Source organism: Empidonax traillii, unplaced genomic scaffold (assembly GCF_003031625.1).
Source record: "Empidonax traillii isolate 1590-97213 ecotype Southwest subspecies unplaced genomic scaffold, ASM303162v1 scaffold631:size1259156, whole genome shotgun sequence".
Taxonomy (NCBI): Eukaryota; Metazoa; Chordata; class Aves; order Passeriformes; family Tyrannidae; genus Empidonax; species Empidonax traillii.
The window spans coordinates 901,839-924,618 of NW_020955824.1; positions in this window are offsets into that span (position 1 = coordinate 901,839).

Below are 22,780 nucleotides of genomic sequence, written 5' to 3' on the forward strand. Positions count from 1 at the left end.
CAGCATCAAGTGGGAAAATTCTTTGCTCCCTCTGTGTTTTGGCAATATGCAAGAACTGGAAAAGCTGTTCTGCAGTGGTATTACCAGCTAGGGCTTCATTCACCTTTGAAGCCATCTGATAAGATTACATATTAACTCTGCAGATTTACGTTAACACTTAGCTATGGTGACAAGCACTCTTTGCACTTAGTGCACACTGACACTTTGTCTTTCTGTTGCAAGGAGTTCAAGTAGAGATTAGTGACGTTAATGAGGAAGAATAAGAGTGTGCATGTAAGCAAAGCTTGAGATATTGGCAGGGACCAAGCCTGCATAGGCAGCAAGCAGAAAATACTGATTAACACAACATAGTTTGCACTTTCATCAAACGACACTGTTTGGCAATTCAATTCTGTCTAGGTTTGCATGTATTCTTTAGAAACATTGATAAGCGATCTACAGCACATGTTTCTACCAGGACAAATAGTGCACAGTAGCCACAGTGCTATGAGCCCATACCCAAACTGAGAAATTTTTTGTCTGTGATGCTGGCCAACCTCAAAAATAAAGCACACACGTCATGTTCTGTTCTTGGAGAGTACGGGACTGGGCTGTGGCTAAATTGTAAGTTCAAGGGACAGAATAGCTCTGAAGTGTCAGGCAGTGTGGGTACAGAAGGAGGAAGGTAGTGCCAGGGATGCAGCGAGAGGAAGACAAAGACCTGCAGGAGATTCCAAGGCTGGTGGCCCTGAAGAGGCACAAACTGTGGAGAAAGAGGCACAAACTTTGAGCCCTGCATTTAGTAAGAGATGTCTTTGCTCACACTGACCTCACCTTACTTAACCATATAACTGTATCCTCAGATGAAAAGTCAAAAGTTAGATGAAGAGATAACTCTTATCAGACTGTATTGTCATGGGTCACCTAGGAGGCAGCCACTAATCCATTTTCCTGCACCAGAGGATCCAATCCATAATTCCTAAAGAATTTTTGATTAACATTTTCTGCAGAGACAGCCTTGACTGTGTAGCCAGGTAGTTTGCTGTTTGCTGTAAAGAGCACACTGCTGCTAGAACTAACATTTACATAGCTGCAGGTGGATGCTGGTGACGTTAATAGAGACGGATAGGAGGGGAGATGGAAGCCAAACTTAAGATACCAGCAGAGATTAGACAGGCATACAAAGGTAGCAAACGGAAAATATTGATTGGCGCTCAGCATAGGACTGTACTCCCAGGCAAGAGCACTCAGCTGACTCAAGAGGCTGTATTTTTCCTCTCATAGTTTGACTAAGCCATTTCAGCAATTTTACGCTGCTGCCTCCTTCCTATCTGGCAAGTAAGAATAATTACCTTCTTCACAATACCCTTTTACCAAGCCAGATAAGTAGTTATGGCCCTTCACTCTTTGCTTCTTTTAGTTTTGGCTCCTTCTGTTGGTTTTATTTATCAGTGAATTTGCTGAAGTCCTCTGACCTCCCTGACACTTGTACAGTTTGAAAGAGAAATGTATTAATGCCACTAATCTCGTCCAGACCTTCTTCAGACAGTATAGGACAGACCAACTAGACAACAGGAAGCTCTGCTGGCATGATACTTACCCTGATGTGTGTATGGTAACAGCACATTGGTAACTCAAAAAAGCGCATGCCCTATCTTCTGCAGCTGACCTGAGACTTTAGAGCTTAAACCCCTTTTTTGGGTCTGCTCTTCCGAATACCAAAATTAACGTGGAGGCTCCAACATATTCTTCATATACAGTGTATTAGGGTCTAGGCTACAAATTATGGCAAAGGAGGTTGTTGTTTACCTTGTGACTCCCTGGAGTAATTTACTGCATAGAATGTTAAGCTCTTTCTGCAAGGAATCTTATCCTAGAAGAATATACACTCAGATCCTCTAATGTATGAAGATTTCATTTACATTACTTATGTAAACAATGTTTTTCACTAAAAGACCATCACAGACTAGCTGAGAACACCTGCTATTGGCAGTCCCGGTCATGCCAGACAGCTGCAAATGCAACTGCAGAAACAGGCTTGGATTTGTGGAGAAAAACTGCAAGGCTGCAGCCTACCAGCTAGTACAAATCACTGAGTGTGTGTTTTGTGTGTGTGTTGTGTGTGTGTGTGTGTGTGTCTGTGTGCTCGTGACACAACCTCAGGGTCTCTCAGACTGTGACTACAGTAGACCCTGCTGAAATACAACCTAATTGTTTCCTGACAAAAGTGAGGTGGAATAACAAAGGCATGCAAGAGCCAATATATATATTTAAATGATAACAACAAAAAAATCCCTAAGTCACAGCAATGTTACAGAAGACAAATAAAGGGTTCAGGAGAGCTAAAATAAAGGCAGGACTCTACCATAGGGCCACAGAACAGCACGACTTTCACACAGACGCCACGGTCTGGATCAGCGTTAAATTAACTTCAAATTTCCTGGCCTCTGCTTAAGTTTCTCATTTATTAAAATACCAGATAAGGACTGCTGGGGTTAACTTCCTCATATCTTTCTGAAGAAAATTAAAACATCTTTCATGTAAACTTGCACCAAGAAAGAATTATATTCTTTCATTATCTGATCTGGAAAATGAAGAAAGATAAAGAATGGTAAAGAGAAAAGAGGTTGGGATTCTCAGCAGGAGGATAAAAAAATATAGTAATGAGAAAAGAGTATTGAGGCTACTCCTGTTTAATTACTTGAACAAGGGGATTGAGTACATCCTTAGTAATTTTGCAGATGACACTAAGCTTGCTGGGAGCGTTGAGGAGGACAGGAGGGCTCTGCAGAGGGATCTGGCCAGGCTGGATCAATGGGCCAAGGCCAAGTGCTGGGTCCTGCCCTTAAGTCACAGCAATCCCATGCAGCTCTACAGGATGGGGATAGAGCAGCTGAAAAGTGGCCTCCATCAAAAAAGGACCTGAATGTACTGGTTGACAGCCAGCTGAACATGAGCCAGCAGTGGCCAAGAAGATCAATGGCATTCTGGCCTGTATCAGGAATAGTGTGGCCAACAGGACCAAGGCAATGATTGTTCCCCTGCACTCAGCACTGGTGATGCCACACATGGAATCTTGTGTTCAGTTCTGGGCCTATAACTATAAGAAAGACATTGAGTTGCTGGAGCAAGTCCAGAGAAGGGCAACTGAGTTGGTTAAGGGTCTAGAGTGTAAGTCATATGAGAAGCAGCTGAAGGATCTTGAATTTTTTAGCCTGGAGAAAAGGAAGCTCAAGGGAGACCTTATAATGCTTTACAAATACCTGAAAGGAGGTTGTAGCCAGGTGAGGATCAGTGTCTTCTCCCAGGCAACTAGTGACAAGACAAGAGAAAATGTCCTCAGGCTATGCCGGGGGAGGTTCAGGTTGTACATCATGAGGAATTTTTTCACTGAAAGAATGGTTAAGCATTGGAACAGGCTGTCCAGGGATGTGGTGGAGTTACTATCCTTAGAAGTGTTCAAGAAATGACTGAACATGGCACTTAGTGCTATGGTTTAGTTGACACAGTGGTGTTTGGTCAAAGGCAAGGCTCAATGATCTTGGAGGTCTTTTCCAACCTTAATGATTCTATGATTCTATGAAAACAAACAAAAAATAAAAGTGAATGGTTGGAAGAAAGAAAGGATTTAAAGGAAGAATGCTCTATGCTGCAACCCAGGGGAAACAGCACACTGCTTTCTCTCATTGTAAAGCTATGTCAATGTGAACTCCAGTGTCCTGAAGTCAGCACCTACATCCCTCAAACCTACATATGGAAAACATGAGGTCAAGAGCAAACAACAGGCTTTGCATGACAGCATACAGAAGGGTGCAGAGTGAAGAGCAACTCATAAGAGGAAACAAAAAGCCTCTTGAACTGCCTTCTTTCTTCCTTTGAATTCAAGGGCCCTTATCCTACAGTTAGGTGCAGCAATTGGGAACCAGTGGCCAGGCATGTAAGAAACTTTCCGACATGGGAAGTAAAGAGTATTAACAAAATGTATGAATGAAACAATATTTCAAAGTAAATTATTTTGGTTTTTACAAGTCCTTTTCTATGTCAATGTTACCAATAGCAGTCAGGACAAAACTTTCTTTTATTTCTTGGCATTTGTAACTGTGTAGTAGAAATATCTTGGAGATGTGAGCAATAATATCTCATAGTTTGTTCAGACCTAGATTAGGACCTTAGTACTGTGGCTTAAGGAGATGAATAAAAGGCCTTTTATTCCTTCTTAGTAGTAGACTTTGAGCACACACTCTCATGTCAAAAGAAGTTAATCATATAGCTGCAAAATCTTCCCAGTTATTTCAGGACTGTATTGCCACCCCCACCACCAACAGAGCCAAAAATCTAAAAGTCTACAATATACTAAGTAGAAGACAGAAAACATCTCTATCCCTACAGAAGTACAAAGAATCTGGACCAGGAGATCCTCTAAACTAGGCGAATGACTAACCTTGAGAGACACTTTAAAAAAAGGTAGTGTGCAGCTGATAGGCCCTGGTTTCCAACATGAAGAGAAACAAACAGAGTGAAACTTCACCACAAAAATAAATAATTGGATCTGCATTGTACCTCTGAATACTACATTAAGCATCAGTTCTTTTCAGTTTAGCTACAGCATTTTTTTTTTTAGATTTCTCAAAGGATTTGGATGCTCTATTGTGGCCAGACTGTGATCTGGCTTCACTTCCCACAAATCAGTATCAAATGCAGAAGCAACCTGCTACACAGGCATTTTGCAGACTAAAATAGTGCAGAACCTAATCAGGAATCTAGTGGCAGGAAACAGGCCTTCCTACAACAGGAAGCATAGGAAAGACTACTGGAGACAGCCGTCCAAAAGCAGCCGCCTTGCCAAAAAAGACAAAATGGCTGTATACTGGCAACTCCTGCAGCAGGAAATCGCTGAATTAAGCACTCAATCTACTGAGCAATTTAGTATGTCATCTGCTTCCTGGCAACAGATATTTGGAATCACTTTTACATCGCATTTCATCTGTATCTCATAATAGAGTTGAGGACAGTGTCCTCTTCAGCAAGCAGAGACCAAGGTCAGAGGCTTCTCTGACTCCTACTCAGAATAAATATTTTTAACCCTTTTCCTTTCTCCATTTTCAACGTTTTATCATTTCAAATTTAGGGGCCTGACATTCCTGTTTCTAGTCTTATCTATGACCAGGGCAGACTGAGTCACTGATACAATGTCTGCCAAAGTTAACTGTGGCCTCCATGAGACAGTACAACCGAGTCTGAGAGGAGATAAATATCAGGTCACAGCGAAACAGGGAAAAGAAGGCCAGTAGATTCTCCCTGTGATTTGTCTGATGAAGTTTCAGGAAACTCTTCTGAACTTTCTCTTCAACATACATAAAAAGATAGAGGTAATGGGAGACAGAGAGGGAGTGAAGCAGAAGAGAAAGTAAGAGGAAAGGAAAGAAAGAAAGAAAATAAAAAATAAAAAAAAAAAAGGAAAGAAAAAAGAAATAAGAAAGAAGAGAAAAGAAAAAATAAAAAAAGGAAAAAGAAATAAGGAAAGGAAGGAGGGAAGAAAGAAGGAAAGAAAGAGGGAGAGAAAAGGGAAAAGAAAGAAAGGAGAGAAAGAGAGAAAGAAAGAGAGAAAGAAAAATTTTTTTTTTTTTAATTTGGTGCCCATGTATTCATGTAAACAGATGATAAACTGAGTTCTTTCAATTTTTACCCAATATGACTGCTTGCTCACCTCACTGAAGATGTAAAATATAGTTTTTGTTCCTTCATTGGTTCCTTAAGCCTTACTGAAGACAGAATCACAGAATGGCTGAGGTTGGAAAAGACCTCAGGAGGTCACTTGCTCAAGCAGAGTCAGTTACACCATGTCCAAATGTTTTTTAATATCTTTGAGGGTGGAGACTCAACAATCTCTCTGGCCAATATGTGCCAGTGCTCAGTCACCTTCAGACTAGAAAAATGTTTCCTGATGTTCAGATGACACCTCCTGTATTTCCGTTTGTGCCCATTGCTTCTTGTTCTCTCACTAAATACAGCTCCATCCTCTTTTACATCCTCCTTCAGGTGTTAATTTACATTGATAATCATAGAATCATAGAATTAACTGGGTTGGAAGACACCTCCAAGATCATCAAGTCCAACCCTTGATCCAACCCCACTCTGATTACTAGAGCATGGCACTCAGTGACACATCCAGCCTCATCTTAAAAACCTCCAGGGATGGTGAATCCACCACATCTCTGGGCAGGTCATTCCAATGCCTGATCACTCTCTCTGTAAAGAACTTCTTTCTAATATCCAGCCTAAACCTCCCCTGACAGAGCTTAAGCTTGTGCCCTCTTGTCCTACCCGTGCCCTCTTGTCCTAAGGTCCCACTGAGCTTGCTCTTCTGTAGTCTGAACAGCCTCAGCTCTCCAAGTCTTTCCTCATAGGAAAGATGCTCTCATTCCTTAATTATCTTTGCAGCCCTTCAGTGGATTCTCTCCAGCACGTCAATGTCTCTTCTGTACTAGGGACCCCAGAACTGCACCCAACACTCCAGATATGGACTAACTAGTGCTGAGTAGAGGGCCAGGATCACCTCCCTCAATGCACTGGCAACACTCTTCGTAATTCAGCTCAGGATAACACTGGCCTTCTTTGCAGCAAGATGTGTCTAAAACAGTCACTCTGGTTTTGTCTTTGGCTTTTGAAAATAGTCAATAGACTATGGAAAAAAAACTACTGCACATGAGACAAAAAAGCCAGACAACAGATATTCACAATGACAGAATGCAATTTTCTGCTGTCACGTAGCAATACACATACGTGCATTCCATATTTAACAAAAAAAAAAATCATGCTGTTGCTGACCAGAGGAGAGAGAACTAAACAGTTCTGAATTTTTTTTAGCACAGTTATATAAAGTAACTGAATTTGCATGAAGTGATTGTTGTGAGTTAGATTTGCTGGAGTCAGTGGTATCCCTCTACTACTTTGGTCGCTTCAGAAAATCTCCTAGTTCAGGAGATTTGAAAGCTGTAGAGTGCCACCTGCTAGAGATTTTAAGATGTCTTTCATATTTTTTTAATCAGGAGGTGTGAAATCTACATCAAAATGAGACTAAGAGCAACAGTGATCACCTCAATTCACCTTCTGCTGTTCTGAGAAAAAAAAAAAAAAGCTATTTTATCCTAATAGTTTTTATCCTAATAGTTAAAAGAGTAGATTTTTGTGGCAAAGGAGACTGGCTAACAACATTATAATTACAGAAAGCAATAGAAAATAGATTTCTGAGGAAGCTTGATCTTACAAAATGAGATATGCCAAGTTTATAATATATATAAGGCAATTTGGTCATGAATACTTCACACTTTGATAGAAAGAAATGGCAAGCAAATTTTAAAAACTGAAGTTTGAATCAAAAATTCACAGAACAAGTTGGCAGTTCCTAAATTAGGCATTTGCTTTTTTTTTTTTTTTTTTTTTTTTTTTTTTTTTTTTTTTTTTTTTTTTTTTTTTTAATGTCACATTCTTTGGTTTATTTTTTGTCAGGATTTTAAATGCTTCCTGTGACAGAGAAACACCCTCCTATGGCTACAATCACCAAACACCTAGGCAAGTGTTAGTGTCAGAATAAGGAACTGTACTTACGCTAATGCTTTTGCAGTTAAGAGTTTTTTGGCAATTAAACATTACTTAGCAATTCTGCAGCAAGAGTTGATGTGTGACTTGCATTTACATATATGCAGCTTGCTGCTCTGTCTTACCCCATACAACTGGAGCTCTGCTGGTGAAAAAAATGGAAGAGGATCAGGATAAAAGCTGAGGTATTTAAGGATGGAGTAAATCTGAAATCTAGGTCTTGTGTCCCAATAAAATTTATTCAGTTGTTGCAGTTTCCATTGTTTCTGCTCTTTCATATTTGTCTGCTTTGCCTCAGAAATAGCTACAGGAGGGTGTGCAGTTTAGCAAGGCAGTTTTCCTGTGTTAACCATGAAGGGATGAAGTACGTGACTTTTCTTTCACTCTGCACTGAAACTAAAAAAGGGCCTATCTGTTGTCTTGTCTCCTCAAGAACTCATGCCTCAGATTTGGAGGCATTTGAAGTCCCCAATGCTTCTTCCACCCACTCCCTACATCTCTAGCAGTCAAATTCTCCAGATATTTAAAAATCAAAGCAAGGTCAAGATACAAAACTGCCTGTGTCTAAAGAACCCTTTAGCTCCCTAAATTGTTGTAATAGGGCAGAAACCCAACACGTAAGTGTTTTCAAAGTGAACCCACAAGGACCCCTACCAGTAGCTGAGGTCCCTGATCAATCTAAGCAGGACTTAGACTTAGGGTCTTTCCTCGGCCTGAATATGCCTGAGATTGCATGCCTCCAGTAAACGCTCAAAACAGACATAAAAGGGCAGCTCTCCCTGAAGTAATTCCACTTTACACAGACCAATTGAATATTTATTAGACCAGAAAAGTTCAGTCCCAAATGTCACAAGCAGGGACTTGGTGCACCACCCTCAGAAGTTTAGCACTTCATAGCAGGGAAATGCCTGTCAATTTGTGTCTTTGATAAACTTCCCCTAAACTTATCACGTAATACTCATGGTTCAGCCCAAATGCCACTTAACTATTACCATCATACTCGGTAAAATGCAGAAAACTCCAGAGGATGTTAGAGTTGGAAATTGCAGCTGAAACAGTTACATGTCAAGTAACAATGCTGCTTGTGGTGGTGGTCTTCCACTTCCTAGCCTAAGCCTTGGTCCCTTGAACGTTGTAAGGAGTACAGCACTTGAGTGCAAACACTTCTGAGCTAAGGGAGGAGGCTTACACAACAATGACTGCATTGCAGAGCACATAACTGCCTGTGGGACAGAGCAAAACACTCCCCTCCAGTTAGACAGAAGACAGCTGTAGAAAAAGAACATTAACTTAACATTAATTTTTGGGGTTTAAACAACTCCCGTAGAGATCTAACAATGAAAATCTTACTTCTTCCAAGCCTGGTTCAGCAACCATGAAAGAAAGAATTGACAGGCTGAGGGCATTTGTGGGATGGAGAAGCTTGTTGCTCCAAAGGTTCTGACGTTTCCTCTCCGAACCTTAATAAAGAAACTTGATTGTGGAAGTTGCACAATGCAGAAAGCACAGTATGCCCTGCTGTGAGAGAAATGAGGTGGACAGTGAAACTGGAAATTACAATGCCACCCTGAATGAAACTGAAGTTGTTATGCAATATCTAGTAGGCCAGGTGACTTGAGGGCATGAAAAGCTTTACCTCTCCTTGACGTTTAGAGACAAATTTCATTTGTTCTTTACATATCCGTGTCTGCACACAACACCAGAAAGTATTAAACACAGGTTTGTATGTTGTGTATAAACAATAATGCTCATTATTTTTTTTTTTTAGAAAAGCCAGAAAGGCCATTGTGAAAGCAGCTTGAGTGTTACAAATGAAAATGGAAAATTAAAATCTACAAGCAGAGCAACCAATAGCAAGACCACTAGACAAAATTCCTCAAAGGTCACAGAACTGTTTTCTGGTATAAAATGTCAGAAGGCATCTTATTCCCAGTAATTATTTTTAAAAAACAATTCTCTTATGGCAGGTAAGAAACAAATGACCACTTCCACAAATGCTTATTTACCTTGTCAATAGTACATCACCATTTCCAGTTCAGCAAAAAAAAAAGTATCTCTACCTATTATTGTTCACAATCTTCTTAACTACCTCAACTGGTGTAAAAACACACTGAACTAAGTCTGGTAGTCTGTCAAAAGCTGAAGTTGAAGCTCCCTAACTAACTGTGTAGCAGGGAGAAAGAAGATATCTATCTGCACTTTGGAGTGGTTGCATACAGATTCTTTCTCATCCACATTTCCTCTGGCAGAATAATATATGGGGAATGACACTCTTACTTGCCTTCTGATCAATATCCCCAAACCCTGAGAACACAATCAAAAGCTCAACCAAATATTGCTATGTTGTCCTTACCCTTTGGCTTCCAAAATATTATTATTAATCTAGTAAAGCGCAATTTCATACCCAAACACAAAACTACTGGTGACTGGGTCTCCTAGACAACTGATTGAAAAGTCTGTCAGCCTCCTAACTTTTTTTTTAGCCATTTCATTTTTATAAAAGAACACAAGTTTATTATTTAATTTGCATGAATTTTCTCCTCCCTATTTAAAAAGCCCAGTTAAAGCATAATAGGTAATACTAAACATGGGAAAAAAAGCGTATCACTTAAAAAAAAAAAATAGTAGGTTTATGCAGTCCATTTTGCATGGAGTCTTCATGGCACAACTAGATCTTTTAAGTCACATTATGCTTTTGTAGCTATTTATAGCCATGTATGTCCATCATTTGCATCCTATAGTTTGGGGTTTCTTTTCCAGATATAAACAGAGCTTCCTCCTTCACTTTGTTTATGTGTCTGACTGTCAGCATAGCGCCAGCGACTGTCTCTCCTCTTTGCTGCTGCTGCTCCCTCATCCTGTTTATAGGTCAGAGATGACTGCCATTGCCTCCCTGCTGCTGAGCAGAATTTCCCATAGCATTTCAGGATGTTTTAGTCACATTAACCTGTGCCGCCTGTCTGGAGCCAAATGTCTACCCTTCATGCTAGTGCTGCAGGCAGCATTTTTCTCCACTAGACTCAGCTTTTGCTTCCTGGGAGGCCCAAATATCTTCAGCTGTTCCTTGCATGGAAATAGAGATGGGTCCTGTTCATTGTCCCATCCCTTGCAAAGAGCATAAACAGACACACAGCTGAAGAGTGAATAAATTCTCCTACTCTTTCAGTCCCAAGCACACGAAACCTCACAGTGGACAACATCCTTCACAGCCACTGAACATGGAGAAAAAAAAAATATATCCTTGTTGGATATGGGTTTTTACTCTCCTTGTCAAGGAGACAGGATGAAAAACAAGTCAACATCATGTGATGAACATGCACAAGACACAGTGCTGGATGAAGAGGCAAATCAGCCATTGAGCAGAGATCCAGTTGCTGAAATGGAGCCAGAAAGTAATGTGTCCATATCATGCAGAAATGGCAGAGTCTTTTCCCTCTAAGCCAGTCAGAAGAAGATGAATAATTCCAGTACCTCTGATGAACATTAAAGCTTTCTGCTTTGTGAAATCCATAGGAATAGGAGTGTAGCACTTGTAGAGATCACCTTTTCCAGTAGCAGAGAATTATTAGTAAATTCAGAGTATTTTGCTAAAACCTTTTACTGTAATAAGAAGTTGACGATTCTGACATCCAGGCAGCTTCCTCTGTCCTCAACAGCCACAGCTTCACATGACCCAGTGTGACCAAGCTTTGCAAATGCAGTTATGAATCCCATGATGTACTTTTTCTGTGATAACACCAGCTCTTAGAGTCATATGAACAAATATGAATGTGTTTGGGTTTCTTGCTTTATAAAGAAGTATGTCTTCATCTCACATTTTGGGAAAAGAAGTGGAAAGATCTGAAAATATTAGAAAAAAGTCAAGCTATGCTTAGGTTTCACTTTCTGTTAGAATCATAGAATCATAGAATTAGCTGGGTTGGAAGACACCTCCGAGATCATCAAGTCCAACCTTTGATCCAACCCCACTCTGATTACTAGAGCATGGCACTCAGTGCCACATCCAGCCTCATCTTAAAAACCTCCAGGGATGGTGAATCCACCACATCTCTGGGCAGGCCATTACAATGCCTGATCTCTCTCTCTGTAAAGAACTTCTTCCTAAATTGTACTCCAGTAGTTTTGTTAGAGTGCAAGAGATTATACCCATGTTTATCACTTCCTCACTTGGCAACAATAAACATATTTAACCATACAAGAAAATTGCCTCACTTCAGTAGTGCTGAAGGAGTGAGGTCCATTTTGACTTATCTTACCAGAAAATAGTGTGGGAATTCCTTTGTGATATTTCTCATTAGCATAACTGTAACACTGTCTTTCTGTGGTAGATTCGTTTTATTCTTTTGTATTGCTCCCCTTCTCATTTACATAGATCTGTATTCATTGCACAAGCAGCTTCTCTCTGAATATTTTGTTCAACTGCTCATTATCTTATTCACCACTTTCTTTTCAAAGGTTCCAAATACATGTACAAAGATTCAGTGGTCCAAAGAGGTACATATACTTGATATGCCCCAAGATGCCCATCTGTGCGCTAGATTCTTTGTTCCCTAAAAAATAAGGAGAGTAAACCAGAAAAAAAACAGTATACCTGAGCATGCCCCTGTTACTGTTAAGCAACTGTGGAGTAAAGTAAAAAATATGCTAAACTTGCCTAATGTTCTCTGATGAAAAAACATAATGACAAGCCATGGAAAGGCAGAATTACACTTAATTCATTTTCCATTACTTCTCTGCCAGGTTCTGATGGTATTCAATGATACAGCTCACTAGTGTGCAGAACGACTCTTCTGTTTATAGCTGTTCTCGGTGCCAAGTCCCACAGATGTTCAGATTTTCCTCCATGTGGATGGGATATTAGATACAATCTTACCTTCACATCTAGTCCTGAGAGAAACCAGAGGTGAAGCCTACAAAGCAAAATGGGAATCTTGTTTTTGAAGAGCTGGGAATAAGGGATTAATGAGGGCAATGGGAAGGGGAGGGGAGGGGAAGGGAGGGGAAGGGAGGGGAGGGGAGGATAGACAATTCAAATCAGTGCAAGGATCCAATTTGGACAGCTGAAAACACAGCCTATTTGAATTGACTGGCAGGATTTCATACAAAACCTATTCTGAAACACCTGTACCTAAGAAGTCTACTTAGGAAAGGTAGTTTTGCCTTTGAGGAAGACTTGTGTAAATCTCCAAGTATCAGACGGATCTGGAGAAGAGATCGTACATGGATAAGACACCATGGTTTAGAGCTTCTCACAGCTTTTTATCATGGTGTGTCTCTATGGACCTTTTTCTTTCTCTAAATGCAAATAACTTTATTTACCTTTGCAGAAAGGTGTTTACCTTTGCAGAAATACAGATTAATGTGTTTGCTTATTTGTTATCAGCTTTGCTTTATGGCCTGGGGTAGGACATTGGCTGCTTTATTCGGTCTAAATCAACAGTTCAGACAACATGTTGCTCTACGCAATTTTTCCCAGCTGCAGACGACAGTGTAAGAGCGCCTTCTATGCTTAGGCAAAAGAAATGCAAGGCAGAAAAGCCGTGGAAAACTTTGAGTCTACAGACTTAAGGCCCATGTCTTTTGGGTGCAAGTTGTTCTAGTCCTAAATCCAAATAAATAAGGGTACAAAAGCTTTGTCTCTGTTTAAGGAAATGGGTCAAGCTTATCCTCAGGGTAAAATGATACAGTTGTCCTCTTCGGAGTATGATTACAGATACTTCTTACTGCAGCATAGGTGTAGTTTCTCTGAGGAGTCTCAGTTCTATTGCCAATCAGATTTTAAAACAAATTTTAAAAATAATTATAATTTGCATGTGGCTTTTAAGGAGCTATATGGGCATTAATGTGGTGGCTTTACAGGGCAAAATATCAAACGAAATGTGAAGAAGGTCTCACTCTGGAGCAGTATTTTTCTCCTGGATCACTTCAGTTATTCAGTTTTCCAGGCAGCTTCACAAACAGTTATAGCTGCACAACTAAAAGAGCAGCAAACTGTAGTGGAAAGACACAAAAACCAAACCCACAAGTTGACAGAAGGACAGGAGCTACCTAAGCCAATATAATACCACTGTTTATAAAACTAAGCAGATCTTGGGCCCCCAGTAGCCACCTTCTGGTTGAGGGTTTAATTCCTAAGCTGGGAAACCATATTTTTCTTGGTGGACAGATTGCCTGGTAAAGTTGTGTCTTGACAAACCCTGGGGAATGCGTTCAGCTTCAGCTGCACAAATATGTCATGCCAGTAGGACAACTTATGTCCTTAAGGCTAAGTGCATGTCTTGGCAGTTGGACTTATTGTAACCCATATACAAAAGGTACAGAGCTAATTCCATTGAAATCAACCACACAACAGTCTTGAATTTCTACAACAGTGCTGACTTGATTTCAAATTCCCTGTAGTCTTTCATTTTACTCTTTCGGTACACATTCATTTTGATATAAAGACCCTCTTAATCCATACATGATCTCCATATGAACGGAAGTAACTATGGTCAGAGTGAGCTAGTTTTTCACCTCTCTGTCTTTCCGTCATTCCAGTACATCCACTACATCCAGATATGAAGTCAACTTTTGCTGCAAAACCTAATGCTCCCCATAAAGCTTTTAATAGCAAGTCAGCTCAAGCAAAGTACTGTCCTTTGGTTGAAAATTCCTTTTCTCAAGACAGGGACAAAAACTAAAAGAGGATTACAGGGATGTGGCAACTGCCCACGTGTCAGAGACACAGCTTACCACCATGCAGTGAAGCACCTTGCAGAGAGCCAGAGCACACACACAAACTGGAAGCAGTATCAGCACATCAGACCAGTCTTTGCCCATTAGTAAATCCTTCTGAGATAAAGCTTTCATTGAGTTGAAGGCAGTACCATGCCAATGTAACAATACCCCTTCACAATCCTATTTATTCTCTACACACTTTAAGCTGAGACAAGGGTACAGAGCTCAGGCTACTGGCCTTGCCTAGCCTTGAGTAGATTTACTAGCTAAAATATCCTGCAAAACCCTCTTAGCAGAAATGAGACATATATCACCAAAGTATTTCCCCTCCCTAGAGCTCAAACAAAAGTTTACATATCATCTGCAGTTCCAGGACTTAGCCAGGCATTCCCTTTATTCCATCATCTGTCTTGTGACACAGGTGAGGTCTACTTTTGCCAGAATATTATTCTTGTCTGGGAGCAGAATAGATGAGAACTTAGACCAGCAAAAGTTGTATTATAAATATCACTGGATGTCATCTGAAATGCCCTCTTGCTGATTGCAAAAGAAAAGTTTTTGTCTAATCCCTAAAGGATGTTTTCTTTGCAATTAATAAAGTAATGTCTCACACACACACACAAAAGGACAGGATATAAAACCCAGAGTAAAAGTAAGGCATAGATTTTTGAACTTAAAATAGCTCTTTCAAAATAAATCTCTCTCAAAGGACAGGAAAGATGTGACTGGTTGAACAGCATAAAATCTAAATTATATAATGTTTCATGTGATTTTGTCCAGTCCAGTCTTAATCTATGACACAGGCTTTCCTGTAGACATTCTCATCTTCTTGAAAATTAATTAAAGAGACTTAAAAAAAACCCCAACTTGCATGGTAGGCTGCAGGCAAGGGATGGTATATGACCTGTTGTCAACCACAATGGAACAGCAGGTAGGAAAGTGTTTCTATGCAATCTTGAACTTATTTTTTTTTACCCTTCATTTATATGTTTCAAGCTTACCACCATTTACACAACAGTGAAGTTATTCATTCAGGGGTATGCTGGAGACAAATTAGTTCTCGTTTTAAAAGCATGATGAGAGGTGGCTGTTACGTGAAATTCATAATAGTCAACATCCTACCTCTGACATTTATTTAATCATCACAAAGCAATCCAATTTGATTTTAAATATAGCATATTTATCAGCATACAAATCTGACACAAAATTAAAAAAAAACTTAAAAATTTTTTGTTCCCCTTTTCTGTCATGGACTTCTTGACTTCAAATATCAGCAAGTAAAACTGCCTCTCTCTTCCTATTCCTCTTCATCTGTCTTATTGATTGATGCTGAAAGTTCTTTGTAGCCAGGTCTTGACTATATTTCATGTACAGGTCCAGTCAGCTGAAAGATGTCATAGGCTTCCTTGCAAATTCTCTGAATCACTGCCAAATATTAATAATTAAATGTGTTTGAAGAAGTTTGGCCTGAGAAAAAAAAAAAGTGGTAACCAGTGATTTAGACAGCATTTATCTCTCACAGATCTTTCATATTATACAACCTGAGGAGTTTTTCTGTTCTCGGAGTATGTTACCAGAAATAATTCAAATTTAAAACATCTTGTGGAATAGAGGTAGAATTGAGAAGCTGCCATATGACAAAAAAACACCCAAAACCAAAACCCCAACACAATGTTTTCTCAACATTTTTTCAGGTAAACATAAAGGTAGATGGTTTAAATAATTGCTTCAATCAGAGAGATCTAGATATTTAATCTTATAAAATGAGGGAATTACATTAAATGCTATGTGCTACGAAGTTTCAATTACCTCATTACACAGCCAGTGTATTCAGGAATGCATAAGTAAATTTTTCAGCTTGCAACGCTGTTAAAGAAATCTTAGGAAATTATATAAAAAGAGAAGAGCTCAAGGTTAATATTTCAAATACTAATGAAGTTTTAGATACTGAGGAGCTTTATTTGGGCCCAAGAATACTTTCTACTGATGTCAAGCACATTAAAAACCCATCTCAAATTGAGAGAAAACACTCTAGTTTTCACATCACTCACTTGAAACTTTGGAGACCCATAGTGAATTCATTATTCTGCCATTGGGTACCATTTTACCCACTTATAGAGAAAATTTATGCAGGGTAAATTAAGAAAGCCTGGAGTTTTGAGAGATAGAGTTATCTATTTCTAACTACCTAGAGTTGCCTCTAGAGACATGAATCTGCTCAGTTCTGCATTATTTGGTTCATATTTGAAAGGTTAGTTCCTTTTTTTGTGCATAACAGATTGCAAACCCACATCTGCTGGCACACAGAGGAAAACCTTTCCAAATCTCTACAGAAACCCTGAAACAATGAGACAAAAAAATCAAGATTCATTAGACAGAAATAGGAAAGGAAGAAGTTGGAATTGGTTTTCTCGCAGACTCATCTGGGAAGAAGGAATTTAGGTTTCAGTTCTTACACTTATGAAAGTTTTTTGCATTTTCTCTTGGAAATTTATGGAATAAAAAAGCAGGAGTCTGACCACTCACTGTCTTAAATAGCCCCATTCCTTTGAAGTCTCAGCAACAGAATTGTAAGTAAAATTTTAAAATGAAATGGAGAAATCAGTCAATTGGGCATTACAACACTGAGGAGACCAATGTCCAAGTATCTTTGCAAACAATGGCCTACAGTGTATGGACCGTGCCCTTAAACATAAACCTACATGTTCAAAACTACCAGAAGGCAGTGTATGTTATGTATTTAACATCTCTGGGGATCTTTGGTCTCCAGTACCAGCACCCCATCAGCACAGTGCTATAGGTAGCACCCAACAGAAAGACTGTAGGGTGTTCAGTTGTAAACCATCTCAAACAGAGATATGGATTGTGCTTTCCTCTTGCTGCTTGGGAAGAGCATAGAGATATCTGAAGGTCTTGGGGGTGAATTTTTTATAGCCTCAAAACGATACTGCTGCAAACACCGAAACTTTTCATGAAAACTATTAAAAATCACAGACACAGGTTGCGCTGACAAAATTATGGCTAAAGTGGCTTTGGATCCTATGTATTCCACAACAGATATATGCAGCATGTGCTGTCATGGCCACAGTGGTGTTAAGAATTCGCATAGACAAAAGTTGTCTTTATGTCTGGTGTGCTGTGGAGTGCTTGCAGATAAACTTTGCATCCCTCCCCTACCTAAGCCCCTGACTTAGATGTATTTTACATGTATGAGAAACACATGTGGCTTCACTGAGTGGGAACCTAACTCTTCATCCATTTTTGTCAGTCACTGAGAATAACAAGAAAAGTACATCACAAGTTTTGGATACAAATGGTGTTATTTGGAAAATTTTCTGCAAAAGCTGCCAAGGGCAATAAAGATAAACCAGAACTTGGCATTTTTAATATAGAAAACCAAATGGAAAAAAAGGAAAAAGTTCACAGGGAAGCTGTAGTTCTGCCATGTGATATCCTAGTGAAATGCTCACATATGGTATATAAAGCTACACCTTAGAAGATATAACTCACATACAGCTACGCTTTAGAAGATACGACAGATATACATATGTACATTTATTTTCCTGTTTTGACATTTATCTTCAAAAATCCCCTTATGAATTCCACTGTCTTATCATGTAAGCATCTCATAAGCCTTTAACTTTACCTGGGTAAGTAATTCTATGATGGGGGTTCATGTTTGTTTGCATTTCTTTGAATCAGTGGCATGGAATGTACCAGAATATCAGACCACAAAACATTCCAGACATTTTTGAAAAACATGTTTTTATACTGCTGCTCTCAAGCTTTCAGATGACCATTTCATATCTATTTACACAGACACACCCCAAACAATGTAGGGAAACCCCACCTTAGTGGCCTTGTATATCCACAACAGCACTGCAGGTAAGTAAGTTCCACATACATGTAGAAATGATCTGTAGAAACACACTGCCACGTTGAAAATTAATTTTATTTTATATAGTTTGGTAGGTACTTGATTCTTATTATTTTTTACTCTTTGGCTGGAGCATGCTTCTCTTTATTGGCAGCTATGTGTGTATGTACTGTATAAATAGACATATAAAAACAGGTCATGCAAGCCTTGCATAGGTTAAATGTTATGGCAGTGTGCTTAAAAGGAAGCGGACAAAGAATTTTTCAGCCTCAGGTCCATGTTAAAGATCATTAATCTGATTCTTCAGCTGTCCATATAACTATACGCATCAAGAAACACTTGGAAAGCACGCACCCTTTGCTGCATTTTTCCAAACAATCATGAGACAGCAGGGTACATTTACCATGCAACAACCCTAGAACCAAGCTGCAGGACTGATGTGTTCTGGAAGAGGCACTGCTTAATAGATATCAGTCTCCACTCAGTTCAGCTATCTGCAGAAATAAAAAAAAGTTTCTTTCCTGTCTTCTTGTGTTATCATTAATCTCCACCAATTCCACCAATCATTGCAGTGGCTCTCTATATTCATAAAAAGGGACTCGCCAAATAGTAAACTCCAGAAGTATTTTTCTGTCACAGTTGACGTAGTCTGCCTTAGAGTTGGTGCTAAAGCTGATTGCTTTCCTAGTTGAGGCCACAAATTGTAAGATATAGTATTAGTTGGTTGCTGGTTTATGAATGAATACAAACACATAGAATAAACAACAGCTGCTTTCTAAAACTTGAAAACTCCTCACAAATTGTGAACTCATCAAAAAATACATAGTAGGAGAGCTGGCTGTAGCAGTCCATTAGTGTAATCAATGCAAAATAAGATGGTAAAACCCCCACACGTGGAACCAGGAGCAGCACAGATTCCCCAGGACTCCATTTTCCATTACTAGTCAAATTAGTATCTCAGGTGATATACTATAATGAGTTAAGACTTCTCAAAATACATGATTAGATATGATCATTCCTCTTCCCCTGCTTCTGTGAGAAAAATCCACACACGCTATTCACAAAGTTTAGGGCCTAAGGGGACCACTGTGTTATTTGTTGTTCCCTCTAGTACATCACATATAACTTTCATCCAATTGTCTCCCTGCAAAACTCATGAACCTGCCAACAGAAAGACACTGGATTTTGATTTGAAGAATTTATAGGGCACAAGTCTACTTCCTAGCTTGTCCTGGAGGTTCATTAATGAGTTGTTCCTCCTTGAAATTTGTACAGGATCAGCTGCTAGCATTCACTGTGCTGTCTTCATCCCTTGTGCCTTTTTATAGTTGGCATGTGCTTCCTATGAAGAAATACTGCACAGAATCACAGAATATGCTGAGTTGGAAGGGACCCACAAGGATTATCAAGTCCAACTCTTAGCCTTGCACAGAACCATCCCCAAGAGTTGCACCATGTGCCTGAGAGCACTGCTCAAATGCTTTTTGAACTCTGTCAGGTTTGGTGCTGTGACTGCTTCTCTAGAGAGCCTGTTCCAGTGCCCAACCACCCTCTAGGTGAAGAACCGTTTTCAAGCATCCAACCTAATCCTCCCTTGACACAGCTTCAGGCCATTCCCTCAGGTCCTGTCACTGGTCACCACAGAGAAGAGATCAGTGCCTGCCCCTCCTTTTCCTTCAACAAGGAAGCTGTAGACTGTGATGAGGTCTTCCTTCAGTCTCCTCTCCTCCAGGCTGAACAGACCAAGTGACTTCAGCCACTCCTCATACGGCTTCCTCTCAAGGCCCTTCAACATCTCTGCCCTTTGGACACCTCAAAGAGCTGAATATCTTTCCTATATTGTGGTGCCCAAAACTGCACACAATATTCAAGGTGAGGCCACACCAGCGCAGAGCAGAGCAGGACAACCACCTTCCTAAACTGGCTGACAATGGTTTGCCTGATGCAGTTCAGGACTTCAATCAAACCATCTCCCAGATACTTCTATTTGCACCTGCAGGGCATTTTCTTCAGCCTTCAAATCACTTGCTTGCAACTATTCTGTTGTCTTCAGTTTCTCACTCTCTCTTTTTCAAAGCAACCTCTGTGGTTCACTACCAAAGCTCAGCAGTACTGTCGCAAAGGGAAATGCTGTCTCCGGAGTCCTGCTAATTTGTACGCCCCAGCACTGCCTTAGTTTCCACTCTCTGCAGAGGGTTGCTGCTGAAATGCGTACTCAGGCACCTCTCTATGTCCAAAGACCGTGTTCTGCAGCCATGCCCAACTTTTTTTGATCCTGGATTATAAACTATCATTTGAAAATCACTAAATGACTTTGCTTACCACAATACCACCATCCCTCAATTTGCAATATCTCCATATTTTCTCAGTAATAAAGACTGCTGCTAAAAATAAGCACTAGTTTCAGTCCTGTGACTGTCTTGACAGTATCTCACTAAGAGATAAAATAAGATCTATGAGGGTTCCTCATTTGCAAGCAGTTGTAGGATTTTCTTTTACCTTGATTCTGAACTATAACTTTGCTTTGATAGAAGACAGTACTAAAATATAAATCAGAACACAGAAGTGTTGACAAAACATCTTGATATCCACTGATCACAATGATGTACATCAGTCATCTCTTCAGCCAACTTCACTACGCTGGATTAATACAAGTAAACTATGCCTACTGGTTTTAAAGGATTTGCCATAGATACTTGCCATCATCCTGCTCAGATAGTAAAGTTCTGCAAGATTCTCTATCCGGTGGAAATGATTTCTTCTACTTCTTTACAGGCACACAGAGCTATATTTAATGTTTTTTCCCCCATCTTCCAAATCTCCAGCTAGTAATGTGCCACCTAATTTCCAAAATTTACATTATTGCTCGACTATTTATGCTCTCTATCCTTCTTTTCCCTAGAACTTGATTTTTCATTTTTTCTATCATTTGCCTAATAATTGTTTTCTGTTACATGACCTGTCATTTATTTCATTATTATATAATTCTATAGATTTTAGATTTATGTGTATATGTATACATACGCATATAAATCACTTTTTTCTTTCATTCCATCTCTGAGTCCTAAAGCCTTTTGCTTTCTGACCATTCGGTACTGTAGTTACATGCATTATGAATCATGCAATGCTCCTGTGTGCCCATTTTGCATCCGTCATTCTCAAGGATTTACAGGAAGTGGGCACAGATGATATGACTGGACAAAGTAACATGGCTTTGCAATTATCCTCTGGTACACGCTTTCAGTCACTGGCATTAGGAAATGAAAGCTCATCACATACAACTAAGCTGCTTTGGAAAAATACTCAGGAAACATGTGGAAGAGATATTAGCAAAAGCATTTCATCTACCCCTCACTGGTGCCAGATGCTGAGTAGCCAGCAGTTGCAAATTATTTTTAGCTTACAGCTCGACATCTGTCCCCTCAGGTCAAGAGTTGATGCCCTTCAGAGAGAGGAGGCGTGGCACACTGGCAGGCAGCAGGGTCATGCTTCTCTTGTAGACTGAGCTTCCTTTGCTTTTCTTTCAAGTACATGATAATCTTTAGTGAGAGTGCTGTAGAAGGGAGATGAGTTAGTGGATAGAAGCAAGGAAGTCAGAGACTTGTGAAAGACAGTTCTCCCATTTTTTATGTGGATTTCTATCCTATCCAGGATTTTTCTGCCATGTTCCTACACCATGTATTATATTAGATTTCAAGGCTCAGTTAACCAAAAAGTGCTCCTCCATACAGATGAGTAACTCACAGATCACTGGGCCCTGCTCTGATGCTAATAAAAACCAATACATTTTTCCAAGATGAAGTCAATCTTCCTCAAATACTGTAAAACCTCTGAATATAAACTTTTCTGGAAAGTCTAGATGATGTATAAGAAGCTCCAGTGAAAGGAACCATTTAAAATTTCTTGAGCTCTCATATGGAAATAATATTCATATAACATTTTCACTATATATTAATGAATGTGCTTCATATATTAAATGCATACTTTTAGCAGGCCTGTTTTCACTGACATTTGATGTGCAAATATTATTATTTGTAAAAGTACTTGCTCCTATGCCTAGCTTCACATTACACAGAGAAGAGAGGAATGCAAGGTCCTGGGGTGAGAAGAAGAACCAGCACATTTTATTCTCAGTCACTGACTCAAATTAAGGTCAGTAGCAATCAAAGTTGTTTGCAGAAGAACAGAGTTCAACGGTTCATGTGAAATAAATCATCATTCTCAGCAGTCAAATCCACAAAGCTAATCACTCATGTTGCTAAAAAGCAACATGAATAAAAGAGAATACAGAACCCCGTTCCTGAGCAGACACATCCTGCAAAGTGCCTTGCAGGTAGCCCCTGTCCTGAGCAGCACTGGCAAGATGGGGAGGAGGAACCATGTATCCATTGCTTTACTTGAGTCTATTCTGTGAATCAAGGAATTTCCATTTCCCAGGCTGTGAGATGGAGGAGAAGATGATCTCAAAAAAAGTGAAGACCTTATTTTGCAGGAACAGGAAATCATTTTTTTATGCCTCAGGAAGTCATGTGCATGTCTGATGCACAAAATGAGTGAAAGACACCATCCAATTTGGTAGCATCACAACTTTGAAAGAATGTAGGAAGT